Raw genomic sequence first — 15,847 nt, 5'->3', positions numbered from 1 at the left:
CTTTGCTTATTGTTTGCATTTGCTTGTGTGACGTATATTGAGTCTGTAATAGTTGGAGCACCGTGCTATTTGACGGCCCAGCTAAAGAATACAACTCTTGTAAATTATATTTTGCCATTGCATACCCCTGTTTGCACCTTCCTCATCCACTTCATTCCTTGCTTTCCAATAAATTTACCCTTTGTTGTTTGCACCTCATCTTGTGTACAGTAGTCTCCCTGCACCGTGGTGGTTCCCAGGCCAAAGCTTCAGTATCACGCTGTGGAGTGCCAGGAGCTCACTCTGCTGGCTCTGTGTTAACTCACACAAGCTGAGCTTCTGCAGAGCCGACTGCTTCACAAGTTGCAAACTCCAAACTGACACACCCAACCCTCTTCTGCAGGGGTTTTAACAATCAACCTGTGGTGGTAGGCCACATGGAAAACCCAGCCAAAAGAGGAAATGGACTGACCTACTACCTTCCTGTAGTCTATTTCAAAAGTAAAAGCCCATGGCAGGTTTTCCTAAATCTTCCCTGGACAAATAGCTTGCCCAAGTCTAAACTTTCTTTTATTGTGCATTGCAATCACAGCTATGCCTGTAATTGGAATGCACTCCCCAGGAAGTGCACGTGAAATGCGCATTGGAGCTGTCAATGCTTTGGTGCCAGGTGGTCATTATGGGTAAGAGCATAAGTTAGCTTTATTTGTGCAGTTTTTGCCTCCCTTAAAGGGATATACACCCCATTACTTAATCAGTCATTATAGCCCTCTGATATCCCTGGTATATGAAAAATCAATTGATTTACACCCCCCTTTTTTGTACCTTTGGAATAAAAACTGTATTAGCACTAGCACTTTATTAAAATTATTTTTGCTACTTCATAATCTTCCCCTACCCAGTAGCATAGCATTATACTGGGGCCAATGCACTTTACATTGGTGTAAATCATTCACTTTGTCATTTTATGTTTTGTATTTGATTTTGTATGTAATATTTTGATAAATAAACTTTATACATTTTTATGGGATATATTTTGCTCTTTTCTATCGTTTTCATTCATGATGGGAGCATCCCGTGCTAAAATAGCGCCCCTCATCACTGGTATAGGGATTGATTTTTTCTTCAAAATTGTGTTCTGTTTCAAGGATCTTGATTATACTTACTTTTATTCTGCATTGCAATCACAGCTACACCTGTGAATACAATTCACTGGCACAGCCTCAATACGCCTCTGAGCACATCCTGTGGGTCACATAGTGACTTTCGCAAATAACATCGGTCGCTGCCTCACAATGTCTAGAATGAAGATATATAGTAGGAATATTTCTAATAAGGATATATCTAAATCTTGATGTCTATCCAGATGAATTATACTATCGTACCGGTAAAGGATGAATTACACTGGTATAGACATCGTAGAAGGACCATAAAGCCACAAAGAGTCATGCATTCATATGGAAATAAAATCAGCTACCTGTAGCCATAGTTGCAGGGTATCCAGTATGCTGACACACACATTCTCATTGAGTTTGCAGGAATAAGGATTCTGTAGCACTTTTGGGCCAAATCTGTGTGTAAAAACCGCCACAAAAATTGAGTGGACACAGCCTTGCAATAGCTACATCACTCCAGTGCTGAAATGTGAAAAATACTCTGGGGTAGTGCTTTAAAACATGCTTCTTAACATTACTCAGGAGCACATCTGTACACTGCCTGTCTCCTTTGTGTTTTGTACTGGTATGGGCACGTTCATATTATATTGTTTATTTAGTAATGTTAAGCAATGATGCTGTTAGAGGCTCAACTGGTGGGATAGATTCTGTAAGGCCCAGTCAAGGAAAATCACACAGACCTAGGGGAAGAGTACTGCAAGTAAGATTTTCCAGATGGTATGTGGGACATAGAGGACCAAGGCAGCAGGCAGACATCTAAGGCTACGTTCACATTTGCGTTGCGTCGGGCGCAGGTTCGGCGATGCATAGCGGCGCATGCGTCATGTGCCCCTATATTTAACATGGGGGCGCATGGACATGCGTTGTCTTGCGTTTTGTGACGCATGCGTCATTTTTGGCGCAAGCGTCAGGGCGCACAGGAAGCTGCATGATGCATTTTTTTGCGCCGAAAATCATGCTAAAATTGGATGCATGCGTCACAAAAAGCTGCGTTTTGCATGCGTTTTGCATGCGTTTTGCATGCGTTGTGTGTTGCCGACGCTGCACCGCACAACGCAAATGTGAACGTAGCCTAAGGCTGTTTGAACACATTGTCACATTTTCATTGTATTTTTTTCCAAGCAGTTTTATCGCAAAACCTGAAGGGTTTCCTGATGCTGGCAAAGTGAATGAGATTCCTGAAGGCTCAAGCACATGTTACTTATGTTTTACTTGCAGATTTGGTGCAGATTTAAATCTTATTCTTACAGTGCTTTTGCTGCAGGTTTCATCCATACTAATTAGTTGGAAAAAATCAGCAACAAAAACGCATGTAAAGTGTTTTTTTTTATAAAAAATACATGAAAAACACACTTATTTTACACTGAATTTTTCCTACGAAGAGATGCGAAAATGGTGCAGAAATTTCTGCACCAACTACCTAACGTGTGTACATACATTTCTGGTACATTCACTGATATAAGTATGGTGTTCCCCTTGGGCTGAGCACTAATTTTACAATATGTGTACTGGAAACAAGGGTACACTATAAAATGAGACACAGGTTTAGGCCGGCGTCACACTCAGCGTATGTAAATACGGTCCGTTTTTACGGCCGTAATACGCAGAAAAGTCCCCAAAATAGTGATCCGTATGTCATCCGTAGGCAGCGTGTGTCAGAGTATTTTGTGCATGGCATCCTCCGTATGTAATCTGTATGGCATCCGTACTGCGATATTTTCTCACAGGCTTGCAAAACCGACATCTAATGGATTTATGTGCTCAAATGTTCGGTAAAACATATATTCAGTATATCTATATATATAATTGTCTAAGTGTTTTTCTGTCTGTCTGTCTGTCTGTCCTGGAAATCCCGTGTCTCTGATATATATACTATCGCATTGGGTATTCTAGAATATGCATGTCCCCGTAGTATATGGACAATGATGATTCCAGAATTCGCGGCAGACTGTGCCCGTCGCTGATTGGTCGAGGCAACCTTTATGACATCATCGTCGCCATGGCAACCATTATGACATTTACGTCGATACTGTGCCCGTCGCTGATTGGTCAAGGCCTGGCGGCCTCGACCAATCAGAGACGCAGGATTTCCAGGACAGACAGACAGACAGACAGAAAAACCCTTAGACAATTATATATATAGATGTCATTGAGACACACATATATATATATTCTGTATTTATATTTAATTCAGCGCGAGATATGTGAAAAGCCGGTTAATTCAATTGCCGGCTTTTCATTTCTCCTTCACAAACCCGACAGGATATGAGACATGGTTTACATACAGTAAACCATCTCATATCCTTTTTTTTTTTTTTTTTTTTTTGCATATTCCACACTACTAATGTTAGTAGTGTGTATGTGCAAAATTTGGGCGCTGTAGCTTGTAAAATAAAGGGTTAAATGGCTGAAAAAATTGGTGTGGGCTCCCGCGCAATTTTCTCCACCAGAGTGGTAAAGCCAGTGACTGAGGGCAGATATTAATAGCCTAGAGAGGGTCCATGGTTATTGGCCCCCCTGGCTACAAATATCTGTCCCAGCCACCCCAGAAAAGGCACATCTGGAAGATGCGCCTATTCTGGCATTTGGACACTCTCTTCCCACTCCCGTGTAGCGGTGGGATATGGGGTAATGAAGGGTTAATGTCACCTTGCTATTGTAAGGTGACATTAAGCCAGATTAATAATGGAAAGGCGTCAATTATGACACCTATCCATTATTAATCCAATAGTACGAAATAGTTAATAAAACACACACACACACATTATTACAAAGTCCTTTAATGAAATAAAGACACAGGTTGTTGTAATATTTTATTATTCTCTTAATCCAGCTGAAGACCCTCATTCTGTAACAAAGTAAAAATAACAAATCAACAATATCTCATACCTTCCAATGATCAGTCACGTCCCACGAAGTAAATCCATCTGAAGGGGTTAAATCATTTTACAGCCAGGAGCTGTGCTAAAGCACTGCTCGTGGTTGTAAAACCCCAGGAATGAATGGAGTGCAGGGTGGCCTGTAGTTACCTTGAGTTGCGGTGAGGCGCCCTCTGCTGGATGTCCTCATATGAACTCGAGCGTGGGAACTTTTACCAGGCTCCAGTTCATGAGGACATCCAGCAGAGGGCGCCTCACCGCAACTCAAGGTAACTACAGGTCACCCTGCACTCCATTCATTCCCGGGGTTTTACAACCAAGCAGTGCTTTAGCACAGCTCCTGGCTGTAAAATGATTTAACCCCTTCAGATGGATTTACTTCGTGGGACGTGACTGATCATCGGAAGGTATGAGATATTGTTGATTTGTTATTTTTACTTTGTTACAGAACGAGGGTCTTCAGCTGGATTAAGAGAATAATAAAATATTACAACAACCTGTGTCTTTATTTCATTAACCCCTTCCCGACCTTTGACGCATACGCTGCGTCATGAAAGTCTGTGCCTTCCCGACCTATGACGCAGCGTATGCGTCATGGAATGATCGCATCCCTGCAGATCGGGTGAAAGGGTTAATTCCTATTTTACCCGATCTGCAGGGAGAGGGGGAGTTGTACTTCAGCCTAGGGGGGGTGGCTTTGCCCCCACGTGGCTACGATCGCTCTGATTGGCTGTTGAAAGTGCAACAGCCAATCAGAGCAATTTGCAATATTTCACCTATGAAAATGGTGAAATATTGCAATCCAGCCATGGCCGATGCTGCAATAGCATCTGCCATGGCTGAAAATCATGTTCTGGCCCCCCCCACCGCCCCCGATCTCCTCCCCAGTCGTCCGTTATGTGCCCCGGTCCTCTCCGTCCTCCTGTCCGCTTCCCCGTCCTCCTGCCCGCTCCCCCGTGCTCCTGTCCGCTCCCCCCGTCCTCCGATCCCCCCCCCTGTGCTCCGATCCACCCCCCCACCACCCCCTCATACTTACCGATCCTCCCGAAGTCGGTCCGTCTTCTCCCTGGGCGCCGCCATATTCCAAAATGGCGGGTGCATGCTCAGTGCGCCCGCCGAATCTGCAGGCTGGCAGATTCGTTACAGGTACATTTTGATCGCTGTGGTAGGTTCTACCACAGCGATCAAAATAAAAAAATAATAAATAACCCCCCCCCTTTATCACCCCCATAGGTAGGGACAATAATAAAATAAAGAAAATATTTATTTTTCTTTTTCCACTAGGGTTAGGGTTAGAACTAGGGTTAGAACTAGGGGTAGGGTTAGGGGTAGGGTTAGGGTTACGGGTAGGGTTAGGGTTAGGGGTAGGGTTATGGCATGTGCACACAGAGCGGATCGGCCGCGGATCCGCAGCGGATCGGCCGCGGATCCGCAGCGGATCGGCAGCGGATCCGCAGCGGATGGGCCGCGGATCCGCAGCGGATCGGCCGCGGATCCGCAGCGGATCGGCCGCGGATCCGCAGCGGATCGGCAGCGGATCCGCAGCGGATCGGCCGCGGATCCGCAGCGGATCGGCCGCGGATCCGCAGCGGATCTGCAGCGGATCGGCCGCGGATCAGCAGCGGATCGGCCGCGGATCCGCAGCGGATCGGCAGCGGATCCGCAGCGGATTGGCCGCGGATCTGCAGCGGATTGGCAGCGGATTGGCCGCGGATCCGCAGCGGTTCGGTAGCGGATTGGCAGCGGATTGGCAGCGGATCCGCAGCGGATTGGCCGCGGATCCGCAGCGGATTGGCCGCTGCGAATTCGAAGCAGTTTTCCATCAGGTTTACAGTACCATGTACACCTAAGGAAAACCAAATCCGCTGTGCCCATGGTGCGGAAAATTCCGTGCAGAAACGCTGCATTGTATTTTCCGCAGCATGTCAATTCTTTGTGCGGATTCCGCAGCGTTTTACACCTGTTCCTCAATAGGAATCCGCAGGTGAAATCCGCACAAAAAAACACTGGAAATCTGCTGTAAATCCGCAGGCAAAACGCAGTGCCTTTTACCTGCAGATTTTTCAAAAATCGTGCGGAAATATCTCACACGAATCCGCAACGTGGGCACATAGCCTTAGGGTTAGGGTTGGAATTAGAGTTAGGGTTGGAATTAGGGCTAGGGTTTGAAATAGAGTTAAGATTAGGCTTGTGGTTAGGGTTACGGATAGGGTTAGGGGTGTGTTGGGGTTACAGTTGTGGTTAGGGTTGGGATTAGGGTTACGGTTGGGATTAGGGTTAGGATTAGGGTTGGAATTAGGGTTACGGTTGTGTTGCGGTTAGGGTTGTGGTTAGGGGTGTGTTGGGGTTAGGGTTGTGATTAGGGTTATGGCTACAGTTGGGATTAGGATTAGGGGTGTGTTGGGGTTAGTGTTGAAGTTAGAATTGAGGGGTTTCCACTGTTTAGGCGCATCAGGGGTCTCCAAACGCAACATGGCGCCACCATTGATTCCAGCCAATCTTGCGTTCAAAAAGTCAAATGGTGCTCCCGCCCTTCCAAGCCCCGACGTGCGCCCAAACAGTGGTTTACCCCCACATTTGGGGTACCAGCGTACTCAGGACAAACTGGGCAACAACTGTTGGGGTCCAATTTCTCCTGTTACCCTTGCAAAAATAAAAAATTACTTGCTAAAACATAATTTTTGAGGAAAGAACAATTATTTTTTATTTTCATGGCTCTGCGTTATAAACTTCTGTGAAGCACTTGGGGGTTGAAAGTGCTCACCACACATCTAGATAAGTTCCTTCGGGGGTCTAGTTTCCAAAATGGGGTCATTTGTGGGGTGTTTCTACTGTTTAGGCACATCAGGGGCTCTGCAAATGCAATGTGACGCCCGCAGACCATTCCATCAAAGTCTGCATTTCAAATGTCACTACTTCCCTTCCGAGCCCTGACGTGTGCCCAAACAGTGGTTTACCCCCACATATGGGGTATCAGCGTACTCACAACAAACTGGGCAACAAATATTGGGGTCCAAATTCTCCTGTTACCCTTGTGAAAATAAAAAATTGCTTGCTAAAACATCTTTTTTGAGGAAAGAAAAATGATTTTTTATTTTCACGGCTCTGCGTTGTAAACTTCTGTGAAGCACTTGGGGGTTGAACGTGCTCACCACACATCTATATAAGTTCCTTGGGGGGTCTAGTTTCCAAAATGGGGTCACTTGTGGGGTGTTTCTACTGTTTAGGCACATCAGGGGCTCTGCAAATGCAATGTGACGCCCGCAGACCATTCCATCAAAGTCTGCATTTCAAATGTCACTACTTCCCTTCTGAGCCCTGACGTGTGCCCAAACAGTGGTTTACCCCCACATATGGGGTATCAGCGTACTCACAACAAACTGGGCAACAAATATTGGGGTCCAAATTCTCCTGTTACCCTTGTGAAAATAAAAAATTGCTTGCTAAAACATCTTTTTTGAGGAAAGAAAAATGATTTTTTATTTTCACGGCTCTGCGTTGTAAACTTCTGTGAAGCACTTGGGGGTTGAACGTGCTCACCACACATCTATATAAGTTCCTTGGGGGGTCTAGTTTCCAAAATGGGGTCACTTGTGGGGAGTTCCTACTGTTTAGGCACATCAGGGGCTCTGCAACGCAACCTGATGCCCGCAGAGCATTCCATCAAAGTCTGCATTTCAAAACGTCACTACTTCCCTTCCGAACCCCGACGTGTGCCAAAACAGTGGTTTACCCCCACATATGGGGTATCATCGTACTCAGGAGAAACTGGAAAACAATTTTTGGGGTCCAATTTCTCCTATTACCCTTGGGAAAATAAAAAATTGTGGGCTAAAAAATCATTTTTGAGAAAAGAAAAATTATTTTTTATTTTCATGGCTCTGCGTTATAAACGTCTGTGAAGCACTTGGGGGTTCAAAGTGCTCACCACACATCTAGATTAGTTCCTTGGGAGGTCTAGTTTCCAAAATGGGGTCACTTGTGCGGGAGCTCCAATGTTTAGGCACACAGGGGCTCTCCAAACGCGACATGGTGTCCGCTAATGATTGGAGCTAATTTTCCATTCAAAAAGCCAAATGGCGTGCCTTCCCTTCCGAGCCCTGCCGTGCGCCCAAACAGTGGTTTACCCCCACATATGGGGTATCATCGTACTCAGGACAAACTGGACAACAACATTTGGGGTCCAATTTCTCCTATTACCCTTGGGAAAATAAAAAATTCTGGGCTAAAAATCATTTTTGAGGAAAGAAAAATTATTTTTTTATTTTCACGGCTCTGCGTTATAAACTTCTGTGAAGCACCTGGGGGTTATAAGTGCTCACTATGCATCTAGATAAGTTCCTTGGGGGGTCTAGTTTCCAAAATGGGGTCACTTGTAGGGGAGCTCCAATGTTTAGGCACACAGGGGCTCTCCAAACGCGACATGGTGTCCGCTAACGATTGGAGCTAATTTTCCATTCAAAAAGTCAAATGGCACGCCTCCCCTTCCGAGCCTTGCCGTGCACCCAAACAGTGGTTTACCCCCACATATGAGGTATCGGCATACTCAGGAGAAATTGCCCAACAAATTTTAGGATCCATTTTATCCTGTTGCCCATGTGAAAATGAAAGAATTGAGGCTAAAAGAAATTTTGTGTGAAAAAAAAGTACTTTTTCATTTTTGCGGATCAATTTGTGAAGCACCTGGGGGTTTAAAGTGCTCACTATGCCTCTAGATGAGTTCCTTGGGGGGTCTAGTTTCCAAAATGGGGTCACTTGTAGGGGAGCTCCAATGTTTAGGCACACAGGGGCTTTCCAAACGTGACATGGTGTCCGCTAACGATGGAGATAATTTTCCATTCAAAAAGTCAAATGGCGCTCCTTCCCTTCCGAGCCTTACCATGTACCCAAACAGTGGTTTACCCCCACATGTGAGGTACTGGTGTACTCAGGAGAAATTGCCCAACAAAATTTAGGATCCATTTTATCCTGTTGCCCATGTGAAAATGAAAAAATTGAGGCTAAAATAATTTTTTTGTGAAAAAAAAGTACTTTTTCATTTTTATGGATCAATTTGTGAAGCACCTGGGGGTTTAAAGTGCTCACTATTCTTCTAGATAAGTTCCTTGGGGGGTCTAGTTTCCAAAATGGGGTCACTTGTGGGGGAGCTCCAATGTTTAGGCACACGGGGGCTCTCCAAACGCGACATGGTGTCCGCTAAAGATTGGAGCCAATTTTTCATTGAAAAAGTCAAATGGCGCTCCTTCCCTTCCGAGCCCTGCCGTGCGCCCAAACAGTGGTTTACCCCCACATATGAGGTATCAGCGTACTCAGGACAAATTGGACAACAACGTCCATGGTCCAGTTTCTCCTTTTACCCTTGGGAAAATAAAAAAAATTTCGCTAAAATATCATTTTTGTGACTAAAAAGTTAAATGTTCATTTTTTACTTCCATGTTGCTTCTGCTGCTGTGAAACACCTGAAGGGTTAATAAACTTCTTGAATGTGGTTTTGAGCACCTTGAGGGGTGCAGTTTTTAGAATGGTGTCACTTTTGGGTATTTTCAGCCATATAGAACCCTCAAACTGACTTCAAATGTGAGGTGGTCCCTAAAAAAAATGGTTTTGTAAATTTTGTTGTAAAAATGAGAAATCACTGGTCAAATTTTAACCCTTATAACTTCCTAGCAAAAAAAAAATTTGTTTCCAAAATTGTGCTGATGTAAAGTAGACATGTGGGAAATGTTATTTATTAACTATTTTGTGTCACATAACTCTCTGGTTTAACAGAATAAAAATTCAAAATGTGAAAATTGCGAAATTTTCAACATTTTTGCCAAATTTCCATTTTTTTCACAAATAAACTCAGAAATTATCGACCTAAATTTACCACTAACATGAAGCCCAATATGTCACAAAAAAACAATCTCAGAATCGCTAGGATCCGTTGAAGCGTTCCTGAGTTATTACCTCATAAAGGGACACTGGTCAGAATTGCAAAAAACGGCAAGGTCATTAAGGCCAAAATAGGCTGGGTCATGAAGGGGTTAAAGGACTTTGTAATAATGTGTGTGTGTTTTATTAACCATTTCGTACTATTGGATTAATAATGGATAGGTGTCATAATTGACGCCTCTCCATTTTTAATCTGGCTTAATGTCACCTTACAGTAGCAAGGTGACATTAACCCTTCATTACCCCATATCCCACCGCTACACGGGAGTGGGAAGAGGGTGGCCAAGTGCCAGAATAGGCGCATCTTCCAGATGTGCCTTTTCTGGGGTGGTTGGGGGCAGATGTTTGTAGCCAGGGGGGCCAATAACCATGGACCCTCTCTAGGCTATTAATATCTGCCCTCAGTCACTGGCTTTACCACTCTGGCGGAGAAAATTGTGCAGGAGCCCACGCCAATTTTTTCCGCCATTTAACCCTTTATTTTAGTAGCTACAGCGCCAAAATTTTGCACATACACACTACTAACATTAGTAGTGTGGAATATGCAAAAAAATAAGGGATATGAGATGGTTTACTGTATGTAAACCATGTCTCATATCCTGTTGGGTTTGGGAAGGAGAAATGAAAACCTGGCAATTGAATTACCGGCTTTTCTATAGAACACTGCTGCGTATTTCTCGCAAGTCACACTGCTGGTCAGTGTGTAATCCGTATTTTTCTGGCCCCATAGACTTTCATTGGCGATTTTTTTGCGCATTACGGTGACAAACGCAGCATGCTGCGATCTTGTACGGCCGTAGAAGACCGTATAATACGGATCGGTAAAATATGGCTGATAGGAGCTGGGACATAGAGAATCATTGGGCCGTGTGTTATGCCTTATTTTACGGGTGTATTTTCTGCGCTCATACGTCCGTAAAACTCGCCAGTGTGAGGCCGGCCTCAGAGAGATGACAGAGACATAGAGAGCAGTGAGCTGCCATCATGGCAGTCTATTCTTCCTTACATTGTATTAATCAGTTATCTGCAGCTGTGTTTTGCCAAGTGGATTGCAATATGATCCCATACTTAATACAGAAATATTTAGGTTTCCTTTCTTTTTGTTAATGAGGTATGAAGCATTTGTGAATACGGCCATATCCCGACCATACTAAATGAATAAATACAACTTCTGTTACCAAGTACTTTGGAAGTCTCTGCCCATAAAACGTTGTGCTCAGAGCCTGTAGCTGTGTCTAGCAAGCATCTGCAAACCATTAGAACTCACAGCAACACTTCCCGTCTCAGATTCCTGTCCTTTTGTCCAGTAAGTAAGTAGTCGCTGCTTGTCTCGTTTTCTTTCAGGCTTTTGGAATTAATTTTGTTTGTTACTTGAAGTTTCTGAAAATGTTGCCTTCATAGGTCCAAGCAGTGTCTCTTTGTCTCCCATTAACCTATGGTTGTTGTCGGGATCACATGTTTCATGATGTGGGTTTCTGAACTAATAACATGGCAGCATGCCGAAATCATTTTCCACTGCGGATCTGGGAACTCGTCGCTCAGTGTACGAAGGAGATCGTGTTATGTTTCTTAGTGAACTGAACTATTTCTTCACTCTTAATGGGAAGGTCAATGTGATTAGAGTAAAGGTCTCTGGAACGAGACTTGTGGCGATAAGCAAAGAATTGGGTCATGTTGTTCAGACGTGCGATTTGCTGAACAATAAATGTTATTCATGATAATAATGCTATTCATGGGATAGAGCAGAATATCGGAGTTCACAATGAGAACAGGCAGTCGCCATTTACCAAAGTGTTTGTAGGTGCTGAGCTATGGGCACCATTCTCTCACTTCACATTCACTGAGTGGAACAAAAATGAGTAGAAAAGCCCCTGATACTTAGAAAGCGCATACCTAAGAATGGGAAATTAAAGTCTTTCATTTTTATATACATTTATTTTTTTATAAAATTGCTTAGCGCACAGAATAGAGCAAATCCACAGCCTTCTGCATGAAATGTAGAGGCGAGCAGGTCCCCTGAGTGCAGCCCCTATGTGTGCTTTACCTGCAGAAGTCGAGGCACGTAGCCCAGTTTCCTGCTGACAGAATGTGGTGACTCTATATTGCAGACCCCATTATATGTTGTCCTGGTGGCACAGTGCTGGCCTCCCTGTAACTTGATGATCTAGTGTTCGGTTCACACCTTGTGATCAGTGATTTGCTTCCATATTTGATCCATTGCTTTCATTCGCCGGTTTGTTGTCCATGTCAGTTATCCACACAGCATGAGACATCTTTCATTTTGTATCTGTTGATTGTTTCATTAAAAATGGGGACTGATTTGTCCCAAGGTGCTCTCTACTACTCCTCTGGAGCGGACTCTTTAGTTGTGCTATCACAGCAATATAAAGGGGTTGGCCTCTTTATTTTACCAAATGTATTGGAGACATAACTCTGTAGCACTCACTAATATATATTTATTATGAGTTCTCCTCCTGCACGTGTAAGTGTAGCATTCCTCACTGCTCTCCTGTCCTCCTCCATAATCATAGAGCATGTGGCCAGCCAAGTCCATCTGGACTCCAGAGATATAAAATATATTACGCAGGAAAGCTGTTTCTCAATTGGAGGAGGCTGATGGACAGGACTGGTGGCATGCTCCTCCATCAGCAGCCATTTTTTGGACAGGTGAGGTATGACTAAAGCAGCTCTAACAAGTGCAGGAAGAGCACCTGTAATGCCTATATATTGATAAGAGGCACAAAATCATGTCAACACTATATTTGTGGAAAAGAAAATAAAGTGGTCACCCCCTTATAACTTTTGAGGTTAAAAACCATGTAAAGCTGTCTGTGGGATAAGTGCTGGGGGTTGACCGCTAGGACCCCCACTGATCCTGATAATGAAAATCTCAAAGTGTTTCTATGAATGAAGAGTAAGTGAGCTAGTGTGACTACAGTTAATAATAATATTTTTTTTTATAAAGCACCAACAAACTTTGCAGCACTTTACAATTACACAGGGACATGTACCGACAATAAAAACAATACTAAGCAACACATAGTTCAATTACAGGAGGAGTGAGTGTCCTGCTCACAAGATTACAATAAATAAGGAAATAAGGGGGACACAATAGGTAGAAAGTGCTTGTCACGTATGGTCCAGCCATCATTATAAAGAGAGCATTTCAATTAATACTGCATGATACAGACATCAGACAGTACCTGTATAAGTATAGTTACTAAGTTCTATTGGGTGCATGAAGGGTGTGGCAACAGATGAGTAGGAGGGACCAGATTCTGAGGAAAATTTAGAAAGAGGGAACAGGAGATGGGTAGGTTAGTGAATAGAGGTGATAGGCTTATCAAAAGAGATGTATTTTGAGAGCATGCTAAAAAATGTGAGGGCAGGTATTAGTTGTATGGTCTGGGGCAGTGCATTCCAGAAAACTGGTGCAGCAAGAGAGAAGCCTTGGAGGTGGAAGCAAATTTCGAATTATGGAGGATGTCAAACTCTCCTTGGTTTCTCTGGTTTAGAGAAGGAAGATTAGACTCTGCCTACAGTCCCGCCCCAGAGCACAAGAATCTCATTAGCTGCAAACTTCTAAAACCAGTTAGACAAGAACTACAAGACAGATTTCTTCTCACCAGGTATAATTTTAATCAGTTTAACACTGCCAACCTGAAAGTGTCTTTAGGTTACTTAGCAAAATCCTGCTGACAGGTTCCCTTTACTTGCCTTCTTTCTTGAGCAATGTACTCCAGAGTATTGAGTAGTTATAATTACTCAGGCAATGTGTTCAGAGTAGAGCAGAAGTTTTATTTATGTTTTTGTTTAAAGTTGTGAACTTCATAAAGACATCTGGCAATCAGGACTATGAAGGAGTCGGATCGGTCTAAATTTAGAAACATATGTTTCAAACATGACATTTTGATGCTGTGAGACGATTTAATTTATCTCTATATCTCTGAATATATAAGATTTGCATTATTCTTAGTTATGTTTGTCCTAGCACTTTTTTTATTTTGCTAATTCTTTCATCTCTTGTGCAAATAAGGCCCTTTCCCTGCTTGGGCTCAGAATTGTGTACATGTATACACAGGTGTTAGCAAAATATCAAAATGTTTCCTCTCTATGTTTCATATATGGCCTTTGTTGTGGAAGATATACTGTACGAGACACGAGAACAGGGCCGGACTGGCCATAGGGCAATTCTGGCAAATGCCAGAAGGGCCTGTCTGGTCATGGGCCGCATTGTCTGCTATGTTGTTAACAGAATCAGTGTTCTCAATACACCCATACTGTTAAGAGGTGTGACAAAGCACAAAGTTGCTGACTCGGTCACTTACCCCAGCAGGCCATAGGGAACATTAGAAATATTGGTCTTGTAGTAAATCTTCCTTTCCTCCATCCAGGGTAATATTAGTAATATATCCCATCTGGTGCTTGGGGATGGGGACCACATGGGCCTGTGTGATCTCAAATGCCAGGGCTGAATTTCAGCCCCAGTCCGTACCTGCACGAGAAATAATAAATCCTATCTAATCCAGATATTGCATAAATGGGGAAAACCTATATCCTTTGTTAGGACTCATTTTTGCTGCTGGATATGGAAGGCATATTACTTTGGATTAGGTTTGAGGACTATCCGTAATTCCTATTTGCCTCCTGTGTTCGTCAGTTATATTAAATCTTGCACCTTACTGCTCATACACACAGAGACTCATTAGGAGGGTTATCTGGGATAATAAGAAACATCACATCCCTAAATTTGTTTTTCTGCTTATTCTTCACTGGTGGGCCTCTCAATTCCAGATATTGCGAAATAATACTAAATGGCTCAGTTACATTGTTTGGTGTCATGGGCCTCATTTTCTGTGTATAGAAAATAGTTTTAGACAAAGAAATTTTATTTTGCACTTCTCCATCCCTTATCTCCTATCTGGACATATACCCCCTGCATTACTTAGGCTCCCTAACAGTGGATTTCACTAGATGTATTTGGGTTTAATGCCAAATATTTCCTGTTCTTTATGACTATGCCTCCTATTCTTTCTTTTCACACCCTAGATATCAGATTGTCTGACATTGACAATATATAGAGAATAGTTGGAATCATGAATATTTAAGTTTGCTGAGATAACAAATCCACTTTCCAATCACTGCAATCTAAATGCAATTTTCCCTCTGTGACACAATACAGATAAGTCCAATAAATTTATGAAGATTCAGATGTAAAGGGTTAATCTGCAAGAGAAGGACATAGCTGCTTGTAAAGGTTTAATCTCAGTCTCTTACTACATACTGTATAAAGGCAGACAGCCACGTCACACTAAGAAAATTGCAGTGATGTGTCTAGCCTTACCCCATGCTACTCCATAACACACAGGAATCCGTCTTAAAGAGAGTCTGTTACCCCAAAAATAGTAACTAAACCACTCATACAGGCATGAGAATAAAGAGGACTAAGGAGTATAACGGGTATCAAAATTTATTAAATATACAAAAAGGTAAATACACCTAAACTCTATAAATATAAGACATGTATCAAGTACGTACAAAAAATGCATGAGGACAGAACATGGAAACAAAGTTCCCACCGGTGAGCGGTGCCCAAAGGAAAATTAAATACGTAAGCACTGGTAGAAAATGTACCTATACAACCGCGGGGCACACTCTGTTATATATCATATAATAAAGCGACATTGGTTCGCTAGTCATGCTCCATAGCGAGGGTGTGCTTACCGCGATAAAGGATGGGCGAACCAGGACACCGGGCTGGGACCAGGAGAGACCCCCGACGCGCGTTTCGCTTTGGAAGTAGCCTGCTTTATCAAGGGGATAGGCATGTAGGGGATTATACAGGCATGTAGGGGATTAACCCCTTTAAAAATCACGCCT

At 43.3% G+C, this 15,847-nt stretch overlaps 1 protein-coding gene across 10 annotated transcripts in view; it reads left to right on the top strand.

The window, feature by feature from the left end:
- The window catches only part of GULP1 (GULP PTB domain containing engulfment adaptor 1), a 1,809,167-nt gene that overhangs the window by 713,182 nt on the left and 1,080,138 nt on the right, over positions 1 to 15,847 (top strand). Inside the window, exon 1 of one of the 10 annotated variants that reach the window (XM_077275679.1) lies at positions 11,181 to 11,273. The exons of 8 other annotated variants lie outside the window; for them this stretch is intronic. The gene's annotated coding sequence lies outside the window, so the exon portion shown is untranslated. Of the gene's footprint in view, positions 1 to 11,180; positions 11,278 to 15,847 lie in introns of those variants that run through there. One more of the 10 variants, XM_077275680.1, reaches the window with a different exon arrangement.

Source organism: Ranitomeya variabilis, chromosome 7 (assembly GCF_051348905.1).
Source record: "Ranitomeya variabilis isolate aRanVar5 chromosome 7, aRanVar5.hap1, whole genome shotgun sequence".
Lineage (NCBI taxonomy): Eukaryota > Metazoa > Chordata > Amphibia > Anura > Dendrobatidae > Ranitomeya > Ranitomeya variabilis.
This window is presented reverse-complemented; position numbering and strand designations above follow the sequence as displayed.